Consider the following 23,987-nt stretch of genomic DNA (forward strand, 5'->3'; position numbering starts at 1 on the left):
AGCAGAGGATCACAAATCCATCACATGCATGTTAGGAAAAGTGTGCCTGGAGGATCACTTCACATACCTGAGGAGTGGAGGTGTAGCTGTGGGGAAACAGCTCCCTCTACTGTCCACAACGTGACAACAACTAGACACATCAATCAGCCTATAGCATTCATCTTAAACTACATTTTAAAAGGCAGCTACAGCAGAATCAAAGTAGTTATTTTTGCATTTTTTTATGCAAAACCTGAAAAACCGCTGCAGGATGCACCGAATGATGACAAAAAAGCAAAGCTTACTTCGGCAGGTGGTGCTCCCGTAACAAAAACCCACCTGTGGAAAATCAAACATGAGGCCTGTCAGCAGCAAACGGCACCTCGCGGCAGATAAGGCACGTGGCGGGGGGGGAAATATAATAACTCTGAAAATGTGTAGTTGTTTGCTTGAACACGATTCTGCATGCACACTGTTTAATACAATGCTCACTAACGATAATGTAATTACAAGGTGTTTGTTTTCATCGGCTGCACCGACGTGGCCTCCGGCAGAACTCTCCACACCTGCACTGCTGATGTCACAAAGAAAAGCCCACAGACGTGCTCACAGTTATTATGTTTCCTGAATGACGGGACTCGACCATTACGTCCTTCAAGAAGCCTCCTCTTTGACATTTAATAGCGCGTGAGATGACTTGCAAGAAGACGTGTGGATTATAGTATTATCACCGCTGCCAAAGTAAGTTAACCTCCTTTCACTCAGATAACTCCAAACAGATTTTCATCTCGGGTCCAAAAACAAAAAAAGACGGAATATCTACATAATCTCCATGCACTTCAAAAAAGAAAAAAGCTTTTGACACCATCGATTCTGCTGGTTCACTTGTGTGGTTCACTGTTTTCATCAGCAGAGGGAGACTTGAGTCACTGTGGGGTTTATGGTGGAGTTCAATGGGACACTGGCCTCATTATCAACAAAGCACTTCACAGGGCAGTCATCAGCACACACACACACACACACACACACACACACACCAAACGAGCCGACACATTACAAAGTCCATCCAGGTCATCATAGGAAACAGAGCCTAAATACATGGCGACACTACCCTGCAGTAAAGTACCATGGTGGATGAACAGGTTCCTCTATTCAACAGTATGTATGGTGTCTATATATTTATTTATTTAAATAATGGATTTTTTAAAAATGTATTAGTGTCCATTTTAACTTCATTAATAAAGCCTATTCCTTTTTTATAATAAAATATAATCAAATGATATCAATAGCATAATTATGCATGTGGCTGACTCCATTTATTTAATACAGTATGTACTTTAATTTCCTGTAAGTTTCTATTAAATCAATTTACGTTGCTCCAAATGTTGCTAATGAATTAAAATACAATGTCAAATCTGAATACGCCAACAAGAATGAAATTAACTGTGTTAGTTAAATGAAATTAACTGTGTTAGTTGAATGAAATTAACTGTGTTAGTTAAATGAAATTAACTGTGTTAGTTGAATGAAATTAACTGTGTTAGTTAAATGAAATTAACTGTGTTAGTTGAATTAAATTAACTGTATTAGTTGAATTAAATTAACTGTATTAGTTTAATTCTTGTGACAAAAGATCATGTTTAAACAACACAAAAAGTGCTAGTCAGTTTAACACAATAAAAGAAGACAATATAAGCTGGAAAAACTAGTCCAAGTACATGTGAATCTGAGTAGTCCAGGTCTACTGAGACTTCTTATCAACTGCTGGACACAATCCGCAACTTATTTCTAGTCATGAATCGTCATATTTTGTTTATTTCTCAATCACGTGCATCTCAGAGTAAATTATTCTCTTCAAACGACGGCCTAGCAGGACTTTGGGTGAACTTGAAGTGAAGGGTCATCCACTCGACAAATCATTTACCCGCTCTCTAGACCTGAAAAGAATGGAAGGGACTCTCCCACACCTGGAATCCAGACTCTCTGCTTGTCTAATAAGGGCAGGGTCGGAGGGTCGGAGGGTCGCAACGTTGGAAATGTCACATTCAGGTTAGCTACATATTTACTACAGAATATCTGAGTCCGACCAGCTTTCCAACTGTAACATGTAAAATCGAAGATATTGATATGGTATTATTTGCGATTTGTTTTTCTTCTCTTTGTGGTCGAGACCGGGGGTCATTTTCAGGCACCAGGTGGTTAAAGGTCAGAAAATTGGGCCTTTTTGGTTGGAAGGTTAAGAGTTTCACTCTCAAGACCAGCTGGAAAACTCTGAATAGAGGGACTAAACGAGTCCCCTTCCTTTGATGGACTGACACGAGAACATCCTTAAGCAACGCACTTATCCCTAATATTGGAGCTGCTCACTGGCGAATAATAAACGACTGTCGAGGTCACGTGTGAGGAGTTCAACCACCTGGCTGGAGCTTCGTTGAATTTGATGACTTTAACGTTCACGTATTGAATGGCTGTCTTTGGCGATCTACATAAAAGCCTTTTAAACGTTTCCGTTTGAGAGCACCACTGACTTGTCTGTTAAAGAAATGAAGGGTTCATATCTCATGTTTCCATTGGTAACAACCAGTTGAGGGAGGTGTGTGGAGGTGGAGAGGTTAGTGAAAGAATTGCACATACCAGCTGTTTCCCTGCGACTGCCTAGCAGGACAGTCGACGGCAAGTCTCAACTTTTCCTTCTTCAGACATCTGACACACATGAAAGAGGCCAAGGGGTCCAATTTGGGGCCAAACGCTGAGCCATTTTTTTGTCACCTCATAAAAAATATGTCAGATTCCAACGAAAGCCGTGTTTAAGAAAGTCGACGGAACCAGAAAAATGCTTGGAAACAGCAGACGTGTTGCGGCCGCTACCACCCGGCTGGAGATCACACGGCAAATAATTTCAGGTTTTGGGATAGCAGCTCATCACCAATCACGGAGAAACCCGATGGCTGCTACCTGATCAGCCGTGGCGTTGTGTTTTGGAGCCAGCTGGCGATGACAACGCTGTCATTCTCACTTCCCACGGAGATGAAACAACGTGGAGATCGGAAGTCCGGCATTAAGGAGTGTTGACTCAGGGGATTAGGATCCATAACCGGATGGGCAGAAAAAGAACACATTACCCAGATACTTCTTTGAGAGGCATCTGTAAGTGACTGCGTGGAAACGGGGGAAAAAACAGAGCTGACATCCTTTTTAAATAATCCTCTGACCTTTTTGTTTTTTCCCAAAAAAGGCTGCGTCTGTTATTCTGACATGTCTTCGCTAATATATACAGGACACTGTATTCGTCCCCTGGGGATCCTTTCATGCACGTATTTATTTCTTGTTGTTTTTATTAATATATCTTCCCAGATGAGAACAGGCACAATGAATGCGGGTTATGAGAATTTTCTTTTTACAGTGTAATCTCAGGGAAATGGAGCACGGGGAGAAACTGATCCTGATCCTGAAGCAAAACCCAAAACTTTAAGTATGCTTTGAAGGCTGATACTTTATTTCGATAATAATCAGAGACGGCTTAGAGACTCAAAATGTGTGTTCATTTAAATAGCTAAATTAATAAAAAATACTACCTTAGACAGATTGCTATGTCTACCTTTCATTTACGCCTTGGTTGTTGCTTGTGTTCAACACCGTAGCTGGAAATGACATCTGGATAGCGAGGTGAAAAAGGGGGCTGCTGAAAGGTGCCAGATCCTGTAAAGGTAGATTAAGCAAGACTAAAAGCAACATCCGTGGAGAAAGGCTGCTTGTTTGTTTGGTCTCGCTTTGTTCCATTGATATAAGGTCCAGGTTCTCTTTTATGGGGGATTTGACTTCAAGTTTAACTTTTAAAAAAATGGGTAATTGTGCTGTTTACCCGCATTACTTGAGAATTTCCTGTGGCACACAATGAAAGTCTTGAACGGTGAACGGTTCCTCACCCTTACAAACCAACCACCATCACTTTGCCAGGAATGGATCTAGACAGCCATGCTGAGACACGAATCACAAGAGATGTCTAATTTCTAAAAGCGCCTCATAATCAGTCAAATTCTTACTACTGTCCCCGTCTAGACTCAAACAACTTGATCTGTAAAGCTCCTATTTGAAGCTAAAATCCAATTCATGTGTTACAGATTCCATACAGAACAATCAAAACAAGACATTGTAGATTCATTACAGATGATTGTCTCCGTCTCAGCGTCTCAGACGGTGTTTATTTCCACTCCCTGACTCACCGCCAAAGTGAGTAAAACTTGAGTCATGGCCTGAGTCACGATAAGGAGAGGTAAATTGGATTTTTTTTTTTTTCTACTTGCAAACAGATGGAGGGAAAATCCAGTCGCCTATGCAACACCGGGGACTGGCCTGTTCGTGCCAGAAGGATTTGCAAACATTTACACTTTTACAAACATTTAAGACACAGTCACAAGGACATCTGCATTAGACAACAACATTATCTGTTCAGTCTGTTCCATGATTTGGAGAGACGGAACAATGATTTTCATCCTGGAAGAGGCTTCATGAGTGGGAACCACCCAGATAGTAAATCTAACATCCATTAAAAGCAAAAAGAGTCCTGGATGTCTGCTTTTGACACTTTTAGGTAGTATACATATGTGTGTGTGTGTGTGTACGTGTGTGTGTGTGCACCTATACACCAGCCAGGGAGGCCAGTTGATGCTAGAGGGGGCAGGAATTAAGCCTTGGACTTTACAAACCATTGGGTAATTCCAGCAATGTCAACCAGGCCATTTCCTCAGCCTCTTAATCCCAAAATGAGTGAAGCATGTGTTTAAACATCAAAAGGTCCCGGGACTGCGGCCGTTAGAGGAGCATTCTTCTGCGGCCGTGCCAATGAATGGCAGTCATTTCTAGAAGCTTTACTCGGCCGACCAAGCATTAAGTGCCCTCAATTGGTCCATTAGGGGGAAAATGAATGTAGGATAAATGAAAACTTTTGTGTTTAGTGGATGAGTGCAGCGTCATCACCTTGTAATTTTATATTAGCTTCAAGTTCCTGCTTATATTCTCCCTGGAAAAAGACATATGCAACATACAACATACATGTGTGATTATAGAATAAAATAAATATGATATATAATGTTATTTTATGCCTGTGAATCAATGTTATATTGTATATGTATATATATTATTGTATATATTATTTTGTATTATCAGTCCACAACAAATACCTGGTAAAACAATAACCAAATTGAAATAAATGATGCAGCTGCCTTATAGTTTCATATAGAGAGAAATCACCAAAACCCAACCCAAGCCACTCCAAAGAACTTTACTATAAGTTCTATGATTACATTCACCTGATTCCATCTAAATGCACAAACGTATTTGATTGGATGTCTATAAGCCAATCAGAGTCTTCCACATCATCAAAAGTGGACTACAGTATACAGTATAGCCACACCCACTTTTTCAGAAAGAATAGGCCATTCAAGTACATCATTTGTGTTTAAAGTAAAGGTGAGATGTTATATTACTTATACTATATTACATATATATATATATACTTATATTACTTATTACTTATGATGTTAAAAACATCATATGGAAGATTTAAAACCCCCAAACTTCAGAAATTGAGGGGTTCTGTGTAAAATTACCATAAACTACAGTGTTACGTCATCAGTTGATATTAATCTGAAACAATAACATTTTCAACCAAATCATTTATTGGCCAAAATAAAGCAGATTCATGAATGCGTGCCAACCACCTCATCCAACCTCCTAATGACCTTTGCAGGGCTGTGTGTAATGATTGAGGTGACAGTTTAAGCCATATTTCAGCAAAAACTGGAATGTACTAAGACAACAGAGAAGTACATAACGCTGCAGGGAAGGCTTGAAATGTTTCCAAAGATGCTCTGACAGATTTGTTCCGCTGCGTTGTTGCTAATGGAAACCATTTACCGCCGTGACTCGTCATCGTCATCGCGAAGGATGCAACATTTTACTGCCAGCTGTCAAGTCAACAGGGGGTGATACTCCAAAATAGACTGTATAAACAGCACTTCTAATAAGTAAACAGTATTGCTGATAGCATGACATTGTGCTTCGCATGTACGAGCATTACAGTTACAGTGGTAACAATCTGTTTCTTATAGAGATAAATATACTATAGGAGTCGAGTCACAGACCAGAGCTATAATCCTTGTATATGACTCACTTTCTTGAGGATATATTTCAGAAACATGCGATGGCAAGAGGTTCAGCACAGAGCCCCCGAGGTGCACAAAGAACTCGCCATACATATTCACAAGCATACGAAACGTATGTAACACACATTTTCCATGAAAAATGGATCTCAAAAGGAAATTGTTCCCTTCGTTCAGCGGATCTGCTCTAAAGAGTGAAGACCGGGATTAAAAAAAAAAGAGGAAATTCTGTGGCTTTGCATCCTCGGTGGAACTTCATCTCCATAATCTACTGTAAGCAAAGAAACTGTTTGCAGATGAAAGCCCCTGTGAGAGACAAGACAATACAAGCATGCAAAAGGCAGTGGTAATAAAATAGCCCGGAATACTGCTGACTCATTACCAGGATGCAACAGACGATTCAACAAAAACCAGGGTTACGGATGTGGACAACAGCTAAATGTGCTCATAGCACCTCGAGACGAGTGAACTGCTGTAGAAGAAAGGTTGACATTGTCATCACCTCACTCATGCCCGCCGCTAGATAGATGACTTCATCCGCCCCAAAGGAAAATCCAATTGTCAGAGAAGCATTGAAGAAAAACGGTTACAGCTGGCGTCATGGTGGAAGTGTAGCGCCAAACCTTCCAGTTCCCCCTCAGATTTATGGGACCTTTTCATCCATTTACCACTTAATTCCAAACAGCCCACTATGAAGTTAATATCAGGCAGATGTACATTTAACATTTTGATTTATATACAAATAACATTTCCATATTTTGGAACACATGTGGCGAAGACAGAAAATGGTCCTTACTTCCATTTTCATCATTTAAATATTAGGATTATATTCCCTCATTTACTTAGTTATACACCTTTCCTTAACCTAACCACAGTCAACAAAACAAAGTCGCCTCCACCAGACATTACTCAAGTTTTTGGCTTCCTGTTGCCATATTGAGAGAACAAAACTATATATTTATAATATATGTGATAGATTTGGCACCGTAAGTGTTTTTTTTTTCAAACTATGATTTGTTTACAGACTGGCCACCTGTCCAGGGTGAACCCTGCCTTCGCCCAATGACAGCTGGGATCGGCTCCAGCCCCTCCGCGACCCTGAATACAGGATAAGCGGTAGACAATGGATGGATGGATGGATGGATGGATGGATGGATTTGTTTACAGGGTGATTAAAATCTAACTGATCATGTGAAAAATTGGCGGAGTGTTCCTTTAACAATAAACGAGTCTGGAACAATGTGATACCAAGACATGACAGCGCTGTTTAGATGCTGCGTCGAAGCAATCCAAACAGTCAAGAAAAATGAGCCAAATCTGTGATTTTAATGAAAGCAGAAAAGGATTGAATCCAACGGACAGGCCATCTCCAATCAACAACGGTCTTTCTGCAAAATGTCCATCTTTTCAATCTTCACTTGCAGCCCTAAACACCCCCCCCCCCCCCCCCCCCCCAGCTCCTAACCACAGAGTGAAAACATTCCGACTTAAATTAGCCCATTAGAACAAAAGAGCCTCTCTACAAAAAAAAAGAGGGACAAAGAGGAAAAAAGGGCATTCCAATCATGTTGGTTCAGGCTTTGCAATACCAAAATGCTGCATGTGAAAGAGGACCGGCAGGCAAGTGTGGCCCCGGGGCTTGGTGTTTGGTGTGGTCAGTCAGAGAGGGTGGAGTTTTCTACCACCTACAGCCTGCTGGAAACAAGACCGCCTGACTCCATTCCATTGTTGGCCAGAAATCTGTCGGCCCTCACGACAAACAAGCGCATTTATTTCCGTTGACATTAATGGCTGGAAACAGTGGCACATCAACAGTGTTACAGCCAACGCTGGAGCCACATCTCATCCGTCAAAATCTTGCCAAGTCAGGTCCAGGGCCAGGTTGGCCAAGCGCTAAATAGATGAAGATTTAGAAAGATGAGTCAGAAGATGGGAATATCAGACGGCAACATTAGTCACCGCAAACGCCTCCTGTTTCCTTTCAGGAAGAAAAACTGCTGCAAACAACGAATCTTCATCCTGTAGCACGAACTTACAAGCGGGGGAAGTCTCGGCGTCGAGTGTCTGTGATCGATAAAACATGTCTAGATGATCTCTGAGGGATTTGGGAGTAGGAAAGCATGGAGGTGTTTTCAAACCACACGTGATTGACTTCACATCTGTAACGCTTTCTTACAGCTGACAGTGTAGGAGGAGAGGGAGGCGGAATTTGTCATCGAACGCAGCAACTATATTACGACGGGCCGCGATCATTTAAACAGACGTCCAGGGATTTTCTTCATGGTTACATTAATCATGTCGCTGAACGGCTACAGATGGCTGCAGCAACGTTTTTTTCCCCTGCAAGTATGTACATGGGGCGGATGTGGGTCAGAGGTATGGGTGTCTTCCTGTCGGAAGACCGGCAGTTCGATCCCGGCTCCTCCAGTCCACATTTAATGTAGTGTAACGCACTTTACATTACATTACACCCTGTATAAATGCAGCTCCATTTACCATAAAGTAGTGATATTTCTACAGTATCAAATCACATATAATTTATGTACTTAAAATGACTTATGCATATCTTAAATTAAATTAAAACGTCACGTTTTTTTCAATATTTGTGCGTTATGATTTTGGTTTAACCTTCATGGTTGCTTCAAGGTGTGTTGCAGCGGGACAATGACGAAAAACCGACAGACAGGGCTTATTTGTTTTTGTATCTATGACATAACAGTGAAGAGTCCTCAGCTGGCCTCAGCTGGCCAAGGTCAATCACCAGAACCTCGATCCAGCGGAGCATGTGTTTTCTTTACTAAAGACCAGATGGGAAGCAAAGAGGCCCTGAAGCATTTCCACAAGAAGTGAACCTGGCTTCGGTCTACGACTTGGCAGAGCATCACCGGAGAACCTGGACTGTTCACCTCAGGACTTATAGAGAAATATTAAAGATGTTGACTTCATGTCAGTTTATTAACTGTCAAATCAATGCCTGTTTTATAAAGTTGATTAAATCTATTCCTACACTGTAAAAAAAAATCAATTTTTTTGTTCCATGCTGCAATACGACAAGTTACACTGAAAGACCTACTATTGGGTCATTTCACTTCAAGTCTTGGTGGAATTTTTCAAAAACCAATATGTTGACAGAAATGTTAAGATAAAAAGTCGAACTGATCGCAAACAGATATTTGCTATACTGTTTTACAGACAGATACTTTGTCCCGGAGACACATTTCATTCAGTAACTCAACACTATCAACGTTTTATACCAAGCCATCCTCGTAACCATGAAGACATTGTGTCATCGAGACACAATGCTACCTTTTAAAAGTCTGGGTGGGGAATACAAGTCTGGCCATCTGAATACCTGCTCTCTTTACTCGACCCTCCCTCTGTGCCCTGCATGTTAACTTTTTATGACGTGGTCCGAGGAGACGTGCGTTGGGTGTGGAGGACACTTAAATGTACACAGGCCGTCCTTGTAGACCAGAGACAAGATGGGAAGCTTCATCCTTTCATCCCCAGACATCAAAGATTTGACAGAGCTGAGTGGGCCAACCCAGACCCACAAGTACAGATCTGAACAACGGACGCATTCCACTGCTCTCTCATACACACACACACACACACACACACACACACACACACACACACACACACACACATCAGTGTATGTCATTCAGCAGCAGTGGGTCACCACAGCAAGAACACAACTGTTACAGGAAGAGAAAAGCTCGTTTTTCCATAAAAGTCTGCCCTTCACATCCCAAAATGCCATGTTGTCTTCGTACTGTGATTAACAATGTTTATGTATGTATGCCATAATCCTAGTCTATATTTATACTGATGGTTTCAACTTTATCTTTTTTTGTATTTATATCCTAACTTAATGGACAAAACAGTCCCCATACCAGAATGATGATGTGTGGGGTTAGACCTTTATTTAGCACGGGCTAGTGCTGGCAAGATATTGGAATTTTTAACTTGGATAAAATATCGTGAGAAATTACATGGAAAAATTGAGAAAACATTGAGGGCAGATTTATTTTATTAAAAACTAAATAGCTGTGTGTCATCTTAATATGTATAATACACTGTGGAGAAGGTCTGGCTCTGAGACTGCGGCCTCTACTACAGATGTTCACGTTACCCAGAGGATTATTTCTAATGACTTTGGTGATCCCTTAACTTAAATGTGTCCAATACTTGGTGTTTGGTTTTAATTAAAATGATGGCAAGCTAACGTGCTAAATGCAGATGGGGTACACGGTAAAAACAATACCTGCTTAACATTCTGAGCATGTTAGCACGCGGTTGTAGCATTTAGCTCCAAAGGCCTCAGAACAGCCTCTCAGCGATGCTAGCATGGCTAGAGGTCGTTTATTAGGTCATGATGCCTCAAATCTGATACCTCAAAACTATTTTGAAATAATGCACCAGTCAGTAATTATGATAACAAACATTCCCTCCAACACTTTGAACCTCAAGCTCTATCATTTTTTTTATTAGTGTCCTTTTCTTTTCCCTCTCAATTTGTTTACAGCATGTTTTGGTTGTTGGCGTCGTTCCAAAAATTAAGACAGATCATTTGTGATCGTCATTACTGTCAAATACCTGGAATTCACTTCTTCAAAATGTGTTTCCGAAACAGACTTAGCAGAAACATTTAGCCGTTCTCATCGGTTGAAAACTGCACAATGTTGGCCTACTTGCTCACTCAGATGATCTGTGTCACGGAGCGGGACGCTTTGAGCCAAGACGGGAACACAGACTGGATCTCAGGGTCCTGCAGCGTTGACGGTGGGAGAATTAAGTAAGAATACATGGCTATTGTCTGCTCTCGAGGCATTCCACCACAGGCTGTGACTATTCACCAGGGCGACTCCACTGTGTGTGAGTGAGACAGAGAAAGCACGCCGACCCCTCACTCCGACTTTAGAAACTGAGCTTATGGCCTTTTGGACTCACTGAGGGGGAGCAGAGATAAAAAAAAAAATGAAGTCAGTCGGAGTTGGAGATGGGGTGATGGACCATTCCGTCGCAAGTAAGCTTACGAACGGCCACAATCTGGAGCTCCAACAACGTCTGACAAACAACTCACCATTCAGCTGGAGAATCAATACAACAAAACTACACAAGGAAGCTACAAATTGTTACAATAAGAGACATTCAGAGGCTGAATTGCATGACGCCACACACAAGAGAACCCAAAGCAGATTAACATTTACTACCAAGGGCTTGATGAAAGTAATCAGTTAGAACTAACTTGCTTCAACAGTCCAAGATGACTGGCAAACACATTACCACCCTCGTCCATCCCCAAGGAAAACAGAAGCGTGATCCCACCTTCATAATAAAAGTCCAAGTAACTATCCGTCATGGCTTGTTAGTATGTGATGAGTGTTCGTAAGGCATTATATAACCTCTGGGGGGGTTCTGGACTTCTAGTCCCCTTCACCGGACCAACTTTGCTCTTTGGGGGTTTTAAAAAGGAAGTCATACAGCTCTCTGGTTTCACTGGGGGAAAAAATGGTACAGTAGGTGAAACGTTTTAACCTCCAAAAAAAGTAGGTACAGGCTTCTATCCGTAATAAGGAAGCCAATCAAATAACTATGCCGCTTTTTGAGCCCAGATCAGACCTATTAGGTAACGCTGCAGTAACCCAATAGCACTGCCTGGCTCTGTGGGCCGAGCGGCCGGAATGTGTCCAAATACCTGAGCGGTGGCAGGAAGAAATAGGCGTACGGAAGGTAAGGAGCAGGAAGTGGAGGCCTCATGTGAGCCAACAAGTCCAGATGACCTTTTTCTGAACACTATTAACAACACACTAAACCTGTTCAACACCAAACCACGGATCCACCTCGTCCTATACCCTTTGATAGATCGCCTGCCATTGGCTCGGCTCTCTACTGGCTTTATCAAGGAGTTATTTGCTGCCGGTGTACTTTTCTCCCCCCATTGTGAGTTTCCAGTGATGTATTCAACTCTTGGAAAGTGGCCGGCCTCTTAAACCGAGGCACTGTGGACCACTGCACCCCCCACCCACTCACACAGACACACCTCGCCACTGAGACACTGTCAGGAGCCCGAGGCCAGACCTGGGTTTTAGAAGGGTGGGGAAGTGAGAGGTTTGACTTGCCCCCAGGGCTAGCATACTGCAAAAAAGCATCCATCATTGTAGTGTTACAGCAGGGCACACACATTCTGCAGCTTCATAGGAGACACTGATTGTGACCTGTTGTGGTTTATCGCACAATATATCCGCTTTACTCTCAAACACCAAGGAAATTCTCTGGCAGATCCTCGTCTACGGCATTGACACACATTGATATGAAATTACTCGAAATCATTTTGCGCCTGGAGGCCGACGTTAAACAAACAGTTGCAAAGCACTTTGGCACGCTGAAGTCTTTCAGTGGGGTTTGAACAAGTTGAAGCCTGTAGAATGACTGAGGTGGGATGTGTGCCTTTAAATTGAAGCTACATCATTTCCTGTAATTCCTCGCACTCCCAAAACATTTAAATCCAATCTAGAATTAAAATTAGATTAGCCGTGTGGCCGTTCATTTCAGTCCTACATTGTTAACAAACAATAATTAGAAGAAATCACAAGAGGTCTTGCCTATCAGGTTAGAATTCAAATATTTTAAAATATGTACTACATTTTCCAAATTTTATCCGCGACACATTTTCGTATAACATGTCATGCCTTCAGTGATACGCTGCTTCCATTACTAAGTTTATATCTGATTGCATTTGCAAAACCTGAAAGTCTTGATCACAGTGGGAACTCATAAGTACATGTCAGATTTCATCCGCTAAAACAACAAGCTTTAGAGGTGTAACAAAGAGATCAACGCAGCTTTTCTAAGCCTGGTCTGAATTGTAGGAAGTGATGGAGGAAACACGGTTTCCCTACACAAATGGGAAAAAATCTGTCTAACCAATAAGTGCATAAACGACTAAAAAATGTGGATTCAAACCACGGACCAAGGGCTTCACACATTATGTGCTTGAGCCCTCTAATCTTCCCACTTGACCCATTTGCACAGCAACTTCACACAGAAAAACCACCAAGAGCATACCCACAAGGGAGTAGCGGAAGAAAAATGGCTTCTGTTCATAGAAACAGAGGTTTCACAAAAGGGTTACTGCAATCACAAAAATATAATTTCTTATATATCTTCTTCTTCCAACCAGAAACAGAAAATACGTAATGTGGAAGTTGATACCTTTGGAATATCTGGGAACCCAGCCAATGTCTGACTTTGGTTGGACATTTCTACAGTTTGGTTTAATGAATGTGGGAGTTCTTCTTCCAAATGATAATGAGTGTTATCCAGCAACAGTGAAGCACCAAAAATAATGATCGACTTCTTAACCTCCAATCAGGATCAAAGAAACCAGAGCCAAGTTTCCCCAGGTGAGTGTAAAGCTCTGCTCCGACTCGCTGATGTTTGTCCAATTACATGCCCTTGAGCACACTGGAAAATTAGTTGATATCACTTTGACACATTACAAGACATTTCTGTTTGACAGCAGCTGTCTCAATTCATTCTATTTGCTTGTAGGTCTCAATAAGAACATTGATGTTCAAGATAACTGAATGCCCTGATATCCATTCTTAATATCTAGAGATCAGGCCTTGTATCTGCAGCTTTTCTGAAAAAACTGTATATAACTAAATGTTATGTGTAGGCAGTGGTTATTTATAATAAGTGGTTCCGTTATGGCAGCATGATGTGTACAATGTCGTGGTGGTCTACTATAACATGCACAGAAAGGTTGTTTTACGAGTCTACCATGAGTCACAACAGTCCCGTAAACAGTGTATGTGCATTCACTCACTCTTTACAAAGACTCATAGTTCTAAACCAGGATGTTTGTGTGTATAATTAAGCCTATAAGGTGCACTTGACACAATTTTAAGGCTCACTTTCCTGCACAATGGAATTTATCTGATCCAACTGATTAATTAAGAATGAAATTGACTTGAATCAAAACCAAACAATTCTGGACTGTGATTGTATGATTGTGCTTTTATTGCAGAAAGTGTTGAGTCTGCATTGACTTCATACTATCAGTGAATGCACCTGCTATCTCTTCTACAGTCCTTCCAGCAACGGGAAAAACTCTTTGGCGGGGAAAGTGCACCGATAGCGGCGTGTATCAGACAGCTTATTGACAATTGGTTTAAAAGCAATAATCAAACTGTTACATTTGACTATTTTTGACCAAACCTGGAAGCTCAAAAAGGACTTGAGAGCGCTACGACTTGCTGATGCTTGTTGGCTCTGCGAGGTACATTACGGTCACATTCCAAGACATGCTCATATCTAATAAAATAGAGGCCCACCTCTGCGGTGTGCAGGCTGGTCACTGACAAACTTCCCAGGCTATCAGCATTCTTAAGATTCTCCTGCCAGTCACACAGGACAATTTATTGACTGACCATGTAACAACCTTGATGCAGTGTTTCAACACAGAAATGTCAAGGTTCCCAACATTACACAATGAAAACCACATCCATAAAGTGGTAAAGTTGCAGTAAAGTTGCACAGTAACAATACTTCAACAACTCCATTATATTGTCATTTGGGGGAGGTGGGGGGGGGCACAGGTTCATTTTCTTCACCCTGAATGACTTTGAGACTCAAACATCAAATATCTAAGAAAGACGTCTGCATCATTAGCCACAAATTGTAAAGTCTGTGTCTGGGCATGTGCCGAGACATTGATTGCTCAAGCAATTCCCAGATGCCGTCTTTTATATTGTTCAGAGTTTTGTCGGCGTCTGAAAAAAAGACTTTGAATGCTTTGGCCTGAACAATCAGCAACAACCATGAAGTGATTGTGAAGTAAAAAGCAAAAACATAGCACATTTTTATTAATAATTTATTTTTCAGATAATTATCCATTCCTTTTGTGATTTCAAAGCTACATTTTGCAACGCTTGACAGTTGCAGACCATGTCCATATTGGAGTGGTTTAGTTAAAGCATTAGATACAGCATGTTAGGGAAGCTGTGTGGTGATTAATACAGTGAAAAAAAGTTAACCGTCAATGCCAGGATGCTGTCTGTAATTTAAACCTCCTCTAATTTCCCCCTTTTTCATCAGTTTTCTCAGATTAGAACCTTTTCTGGGCTACAAACGGTGGTCTCCTCTACTTACAGTATGTTAAAAAAACACAGTCTAGGTTAGATTATACTCCAGTTTTAAGCTTTGAAAAGTTTGAAACCTTGAATTACAAGGAAACCTTTTTCTGCGAACTTCATAGGTTCAATCCTCTCTGAAGATGGAGACTAAAGCTTTTATAAATACTATTATCCCATTGCAACTCATTCAGTCATTTGTTTTCAGATCCTCACATTCAGAAAGCATAAATTCTACCTGCCTACACAGGTTTACAAAGCAGCCCAAAAACACTGGCAAAGGTGCAAATGTATGTGCACATCCTATCAGCATTCGGCCCAGAATCAATTTCCTTTCCCGTTGCTCCTGAATGCATAAGTAAATAACATCCAGTGTAGGCGTGGGCTTCATGTGGAAAGAATGTGCATGCAGATGTCATTTGGTGCGTTAGCCAGGTTTGAGCATGGAGCAGATACTTAGATCAGTCTGCCGGACGTTCCCGCCTTTGTCCTTTTTGCTGGTTCTTTGAAACCCGCTCGGCCTCACTCAAGTGTTGAGTTTCAGCTTTGCATGGCACTTCAGGAACGTGTCAATGCAGATCAACACTTTGACAGTAAATCCAACCATGAAAGAGGGGTACAGCCCTTCTTTTCTGTCACAAAGCTTCCTCTTTGTATGGGAGGGGGGTGGGGGGTGGGATCATAGACCCAAACTCTTGACATCTGCAGAAGACTGATAGAAATTCCAGTGAGGACGCCGCTACAACAACATGAAAGTAAATAAAAGCGGATGTGTGCTCCCCCATTTAAGTTTTACTTTACACGTTCATGTATTTTAAGTGGACAATCGCTGACATGGATGAATCAAGAAGTTGTCGCCATGTTTGACAGCTGAGAGCAACGACCCATTTCTTCAGGCTTAATACGTGTTACTTGGCTACCGAGCACCAATGACATCCAACTCAGCGGCCTTTCCCTCAGATGATCCCCTAGAGACCCCAAAAAGCCAAAGTCTCCTCCACTACAGTAAGAGGGGTGTCCACGGGGGCACAAACTATTAGCTTAGGAAGGCACAACACCTTGAATCGCCCCCTCTGTGAATAACGCTGCCTAGCTTATGCTTCACCTTCAACTGACACTTTAATCCCCTGTAATGAATGGTGACAATGGCTGGAAGGGAATGACGTTATGCCCGGGGCTGTATCGGAGGCCCGCTGGATACAGTAGATGAAGAGAAGTAAGTGGGACAAAGAGGGCTTTCATCGACAAGACAATATCAGGGCCCTCAATTAGCACAGGCCAGACTAGGGTCCAGGGTGCCAGGCTTCATTGTTCCCCCCACTGGGCACTTTAGCACAAAAAAAGCTGCAGGTCATGCTCTTCCTCTGTTTCAGCTTAACCCAAGCAAAGGCATGTTATAATCCACGTGACGGGGCTTTGGTGAGCTGGTACACCAACTTGATCTAAAACAAATGAACTTAGTGAACCAGCGGGGAAATATTTTGACCCTGCAGCTGAGATGTAAACGACTACACGGAATGTCCTTTCTTCATTTTTATTTAGCTGGGTATTTCCAGTTAAAAATGCTAACCAACATGAGAGGGAGGACTATTTCCACAGACGTACCTGTATACATGCTGTCCAAAGTAAACATGGATAATGCTCTGCCAACTCTGCAGACAAGCAACAGGCAGACTTTTAGTTTCAGGGCAGAACGCAGACGATTAAATGACTCAGATTGAGATCACAATATAAACTAAGGTTAGAGAATTTATTCTCAAACACAACCTCTCTCTGATGCGATCTACGTATGGTGTGCCAAACCAGAAGTAATTCTCACCTGAAGGCATTCATAGAGCGGTGACCTTATCATGCTTTCAGAGAGAAAGAGAAGAAGGGAGGAAACAAGAGACTTTGGTGGAAAAAAACAAGCAGAAAACCCATCGAGTCTGCCGCCGGGTTCAGTCGGGTCACGTACTGAATACCGACTTCTTATTGATTATTTCCTCTCGCTCATGTGCGTAGTGTACCTGAATTTTGGCAGCCAGTAGGCCTGGTGCCTCAGACATTATAAAGCATTCAAGTGATTTTTTTTTCTTTGCAAATTTGCGACATGAGGTATTTTACAATTTCCTCTAGTCAAGCTTATAATGTAACTTTACATCGGCTACAAAATGTCTACACAACCTGTGTAGTGAAAGCATGGTGGAGCAGCAACAGCAGGTTCAGTGCTCCAGCTGTGAGGAAGCAGGATGCGTTCAGGCTCAGTGTTGAGTGTAGGTCAGTCCGCTACAGGACAGCCTGGATGGATACCACCTTTACTATTTTACATTAATTGCCAATATCCTCTTGCATTCTTACTTTCTATTCTGCTTTTAACTTGGGCGGACAACATTCAAGACAGGAAACTCAAAGTAACAAAAGCTTAACACGACCATCTATTACCACGGTAAAATAATAAGGTGATAAACTGAAGTTGTGAAACCACAACCACTGACTTTCATGGCGTGTTTCAGTACATCTAGTGGCCATCGAGGGAGGGGTTCCACTGCAGACCTTTCGGCCCAGACTGATAGTGCCACCGTCTCAGAAGAGGAAGGGCCGTGCAAATCTTTCACTGGACCTTTAAATATATAACGTCCCCACGGTCGGCCTGTGCTCCTCCTCTCTGAACCTCTCAATGGATGGCACAGTGCCACCTGGCCCATAACAACCACCCAGTGAATAGAGGGCACCCTTTATTGTCTGCAAGCTCATGATTCACACAACAATTAGCAGCTTCCAAGTTACGAGGCATTCACTTTGTAAAAATCCAGGCTCAGCACATCATCCGACAAGAACTTTGGTCTTCTGCAGTGACGGAATGTGACCGAATGCATTAACTCAAGGACTGTAACATGTTGATTATACACTTCAACTCGACACGGCATCTCAGGGAGAAATATTGTACTTTTACTCATTACTAATTGATTTTCAGGTTTAAAATATGTACATAAAAACATTATAAAATAGAACGCGTCTGCTGGGGCTCCTTATATGAATTGTTAGCAGCAGTTTCACCAAAGAAACTTTTCAGCAATGTTTTGACTCAGAGAAGTAAAAAATTATCCAATATTTCACCCAAACAAAAAAAATCTGTTTTAAGATTAGTGAAAAGTCCACAAATGAATACAGATTTGTGCATAACTTTGTTTTTCCTTCCTTCCATAAACTACACATCATGACACACCCTAGGTTGGGAACCACTGGATTAAGCTGCCAAACTCTAGTTAAAACTAGCTCCGCCTCCACCTGCTACACACTGATGCATCAGTAATGTAATTGATTGTATACAGAAACAGAAACTTGTTTTGGGATTCTTTGTTTTCCCATCGTCTTATCCTTACATTTAAGTCCACTACGGATCACATTGAAAACTTGAGTGCACCTGGAAAGTCCACGACACAGTTTTACAGGTACAACAAAGAGGCCATGTCATGGTATCCCAAAACCTCGTCCAAACTCCGATTTCCGGCAAGACTGTACGAAAGTGGACGACGGAGGTACAGGACTCGGCAAATCCCCCCTTTTGTCACAGGAGCTCTGGGCTTGATGGTAATCTCTCCGTCCCATGGGATTCTCCTCAGTTCACACCCCCATGGTGTGAGATCTGTGAGGGGGTAAAAAAAAGAGAGAAGTGCCTACAGACATGGCAGCTCTTGAGGGACGGGTGAATGAGTGGAATTCAAGGATGCCTTGAAAAGCAGCCTGCGCATCACGAGAGTCAATCAGAAGATAAGAAGACGTGGAGAGCAAAAAGAGGGATATAACCACAAAGTGAGGGTCGAAACTCACAATGGCATTCCCGAGAGGGGCCTCATGAAACGCTCAATGGTCTATTCATTCATTATAAAAAAAAAAAAACGCATTGGGTGGTAGCTGGTGCTTGTATTAACAGTTAAAATATGCTTATTTCAGGTCTGAACCTGAAAACCTTTAAAATAATGGAAGAGGATCCCATAACTGCAAGTGGTCTATAAGGTCTTGGTCTCTGGAGATCAGCCCTAGCTCATGGAGAGTGAAAAGCTTTATGGTATAGATTTCTTAGGACAGGAGAACGTAAATGGGTGGAGGGGGGGGTGAGGGTGGGTCTCTGGTTTCATGCCTCCCCGTGTTCAGCAGGCTGTCAGGGAGGACAAGTGAACACTCCCTAAAGCTGGAGACAGGGACAAAGTGCCAGGTAGACGGATCTGGTTTCCTTCGCTACAGCCAAATACGGCTTTGTGGTGTAAAAAAAATCTGCACCTGGTGGCCATGGTAACCGGTGCTCACCCAGGCTACAGTGCTGACAAACTGACCACAAAGAGTAGAAGGAAGCCTGGAATGAAGTGTTCTCCAAAGAGGCCAGATGCCTTTTGCAAGGGAAGTCTGGTTGGTTGACGGATCTGTAACAGTACGCCCGTTTTCACCCATGACACCATCTCTCCCATGATGTAGCACAATTAATTTGGTCTCAATGTCTAGAAATGATTTCCTGGTGCAAATGCATTTTCAACGCATGCATAACCGTAGCTTACTTTTTCTTGGTAGTACGTTTTCGTCTGGCTCTACGTTCAGATCTTGAAACAAAAACCTGCATCTACTGTAGTGTCCTGTTATTTGCGGAGCCTCACGCCTTCCACTAACCGTTGCCCTAATTGCGGCTGGGAGAGACTAGCGAGTAAGTGAGGGTTTCACCGCAAACAGGAAAGAGGTGCTGAGAGGCAAGAGGGCGCTCGGTGTGCCATTAGCGCTGGAGATAGTTGGGTGTAGAGAGCAAGCAGCCCTACAAATCCTCTTCGCCTGGAAACATAAGCAGTAATTATTGGGTCCCTCTGTATTTTGCCGCTGTCAACCCGGCATTTTGACACCAGGGACCAGAGAGAACAGCCGATCGCACCTGAAACGCTGAGTGGTGGAAGCACATAAAAATACAAATAACAGCTGTCGGCTACATTCGAAAACGACAAAGCAGGAGTCGGATCAAATACCGAGCGAAGCCCTGCAATAACAGCAGCTAACATTTAGTTGGAACTTTCTTGTGTAAACAATTGCGAGGTAAGAAGTTGGTCTACCATGTACACGTACACCTCGCCTCCAGAATTACAACAAAGGCAACACCAACCATGGCAAGTTCTAGTCAGGTCATGTGGCAACAACAAACAAACTGATTTCAAATTAATAAAGCAAGAATAAGCTTGTTTTATTAATAGAAATACATACGTCTCCTGAAGGATGTTCAAAGTTACAGAGAGTTACAGGAAATACACAATATTCAATTGGCAGGGGCGATTCCCAAACTGGGCCACGGCTTTTTTAAGCGTCCAGCACAGATACACAAATGTTCAGATTCACTACAGGATCCAGATGGGTTGAGTTAAGTAACCAAAGCAGGATATGACCACCGTGGTTTTCTTATAAAAACACATCCACATTGAAGTAAACTACACCATATCTTGATTTCCGTTTCAGCCTCATCCATAAGAGATTTCTTTTTTTTTTTTTCGTGTCTGGTCTTGGACAGCTGTGCCGGGTTAGAGTGTGGTCCTGTTACGCTGTGTGAGCTTTAAGAGACAGACAGAAATGACCTTATAAACACTGTTGTGACAGTCTTTAGGAAACAAAAAGAAAAAAACAGCTACATATGGGGTCTCGGGTGTTTTTACAGCAAAGCATCAAATGGGATTTTAAAGGGCCTTTTGAGTCCATTACTGAAGCGTCCTCCAACTGATCAGCAGAGAGCTTCAATCTGACTCGTGGCAGACAAAAGACAGTTGCCACGAGTAAGAGCATAACACCATAAAGGAAGTGTCAATCATATGTCAAATTAGGTTTTTTTTAAATGCTGGAAAAAAGGAGCTAGAAATGGGAAGTACAGCCCACATGTAAGCCAAGCCAAGCCTGACCCCTCAGAGATGCAAACCCTATTGTCCGAGCCGAGGTTTTAATGACCTTTTAAATGCCGCCGGCTGACACAACACAACAAAACAGTGCAAGATGGGACTTCCGAGCCTCCGTGTGAGGCACCTCCCGAGACGTCGATCACGAATAAGTCGGTTTATGGACTAGAAAATCCAGGGATTAGACATCACAAGGTTCACTGAGTCAGACGAATCTGTGCACAGGCGGCCCATTTATTTCATTTGAGAGTAACAGAGATCCTAACGGAGGCAACGATCTAACAGTCGTTCACCACAGGAAACTATTTTAATGTACTGGAGGGGCGGACTTTTACAAATCACAGAGCGCGCTGTGAGGTCAAATTCAGCATTCATTCATGGCTTCCACTGGGATTTTTCACATGCTCACAAAGATGAATCACATGTATTTTATGAATGGATGCTCCTGTGGTCGATTAAACTACATTTGATGATTTTCCTTAAGATCTCTTTTTGCAAATTGATTATATAGATTATATAGATTATAGATTGGATGTCAACTCACAAACAAGGTATCTGATGGGAAAGATATTTAACATCTATTATCAGTTCCAAAAGCAAAAGACTGCAAAGTTTATCATGTACATATCCAGTATGGCATCTTCGATGACTAAGGCCATACAAATAGGACTTTGGGATCCATGTTTTACATTGAAGTTTAACATTCTGTTAATAAAAGTACTTTAGTACATTCTCTAATACTTTATACCTTGAGAATTTTTTTTTTTTGTTGGCCAGAAGTAGCTGGTTTTAGACTTTTATTTTGAAAGGTTGTCTGTTCTTCACTTCCGTTCCAGCTCTCAACTGCTAATGTAAGGCTAACAATGTAGCCTTCAATTATCTTTGTGGTTCTTGAATATAGTTTGTCAAGCTTCATTAAAATGCAGCTATTAGAAGTAACATGGCCCAATTCACCACAATGTGTCAGCTTTGAACTTTGAAAAATAAAAGTAGATATTCTACATAATAAAACCGCTGTTTTCTGTTTTCTGACAAATATTCACGTGTCCTGCTTTAAAAAATGATACTGCTGAAGCGTAAAATAATCCATTCACTCAGCAAATTGAAATTTTGTATCATGTGGTAACATGAAGGCCAGAAGACAAATTCAAATATGTGAGAAAGAAGAAAAGTTCAGCTCATCATTCATTCATCAGAGATGTGCAAGCAGATGTTTTCCAACAAATGCTGCAACTAACTGTGACGCGTCAACAAACGATTCTCAAGCGATGACATGCTCAAATTAAATTAATTATATTCCATATGCTCTCAAACCTAAAAAAAAGGAATATAGGGATTTTTTAAAATAAAAGCACCAACCTTCCAAGTGTTTCAATTGGCTTTCCTACCTCCGTCCATTACGCCCCCCTGCTCTGAAGAGTTAGAAAAAACCCCAAACCAGCTGTGATTTTTAATGTGGCATCTAATTCAGCCATTAAATGGCACCGTGGGGTGTCCCCCTACAGCCGTTCCCCTCCCCCTTTGCTTCCCTCAGGCAAAACCACGCTGGGTGCATGTCAAAGATCACATGACAATAGGGATTCCTGACCCAGCCGGGGACTGGGAATGAATCAGACCTAATTCAACCATGTCGCAGGCGGCCAAAGGCATTGCTCCTGAGACTGAGTGGCAGGCCTTTTCAACCTGGACACACACACAGACGGCAACAGCATTCCTGTGAAAATGTCACATTGTTTGAGCGTTACTTGAAATATGTTTTACCCTTTTCAACGTTTTTTTTTTTTCTTTCCCACCTGCTCTGATCTCCGCTGAGGGTAAAGATGGATTATTATCAAGATCCGGCATGTTTAAAAAAGAAGGGAAAAAAAGGAGGGCTAATATGCAAGCAATGTGATGAAATGTTTTCATACTGCTGGAAGGCTTAAATACAACATAAACTACAGGTAGACCAATCAAAAGCCCCCAAAATACTGCATCTAGCTGGTGGCGATCAGTCAATCAAATATTAATCAATGTCCTCTCGGTTTCATCTCCCTATCGTCTGTCAGCGACGCAGTTCTCCGACTGGACGTTTACTAAATTAAAAGGAAGGACATCAGTGAGGTTCGGAGATGAATTATTCATCGGCAGAAGAGAGTTCTTCCATTCAGCGGCTCATATAGCCCGTTGACGCCACTACCATTGTGTTTTCTGTGAAATAAATCAGCCTTTGTCATCTTCTCTTCGTTCACATACTGATGTTATCACAGCTGGAAAGACACAAGCCTGCTTGGGCCAACAGGTCATTTACACCGGAGGGGAAGGAGAAGAAGTATCTTTCAGTATTTAGATGCAACAGTCGGACACAGAGGAAGACTGAGGGACAAACAAAGAAGGAATGTAGGTTCCTGAGCGCTGCAGACTTTGGACTTGAAGGAAAACTCCGTAAACAGTCCCAAAGCCACTGTGACCTTCCTCAGAACGGACAATCTGCTGTGTTTAATCACCCAATCATAACAGTGTGTCATCGCAGCTTTGTAGCAACCGTGCTAGCCGGTGTGTTAGTGAGGGATAAACAGCGGGCGAATGCAAGCCAAAAAGAGAGAGGATAGCAGTGAGCAAACGTCATGCTCAACACTGAAATGTTGCTGCAACTTTCTCAAGGTTTAGTTACAGAAAGACACCTTTGTACTTCTTGTGTGAACTGAGGGACACACACACACACACACACACTAGTGTGCAGCTTAAACTTTCTGAATCCTCACTTTTTCATTAAGGATACAAAGATTGGAGCAAAACTGAGCAGCTCCCAAAAAAGGGTATTTCTTACT

At 42.1% G+C, this 23,987-nt stretch overlaps 1 protein-coding gene across 1 annotated transcript in view; it reads right to left on the reverse strand.

Moving 5' to 3' along the window:
- The window catches only part of col18a1a (collagen type XVIII alpha 1 chain a), a 65,602-nt gene that overhangs the window by 41,123 nt on the left and 492 nt on the right, over positions 1-23,987 (reverse strand). The gene's annotated exons all lie outside the window — the stretch shown is intronic.

The sequence above is a fragment of the Eutrigla gurnardus genome (assembly GCF_963514095.1).
Source record: "Eutrigla gurnardus genome assembly, chromosome: 12".
Classification (NCBI taxonomy): Eukaryota; Metazoa; Chordata; class Actinopteri; order Perciformes; family Triglidae; genus Eutrigla; species Eutrigla gurnardus.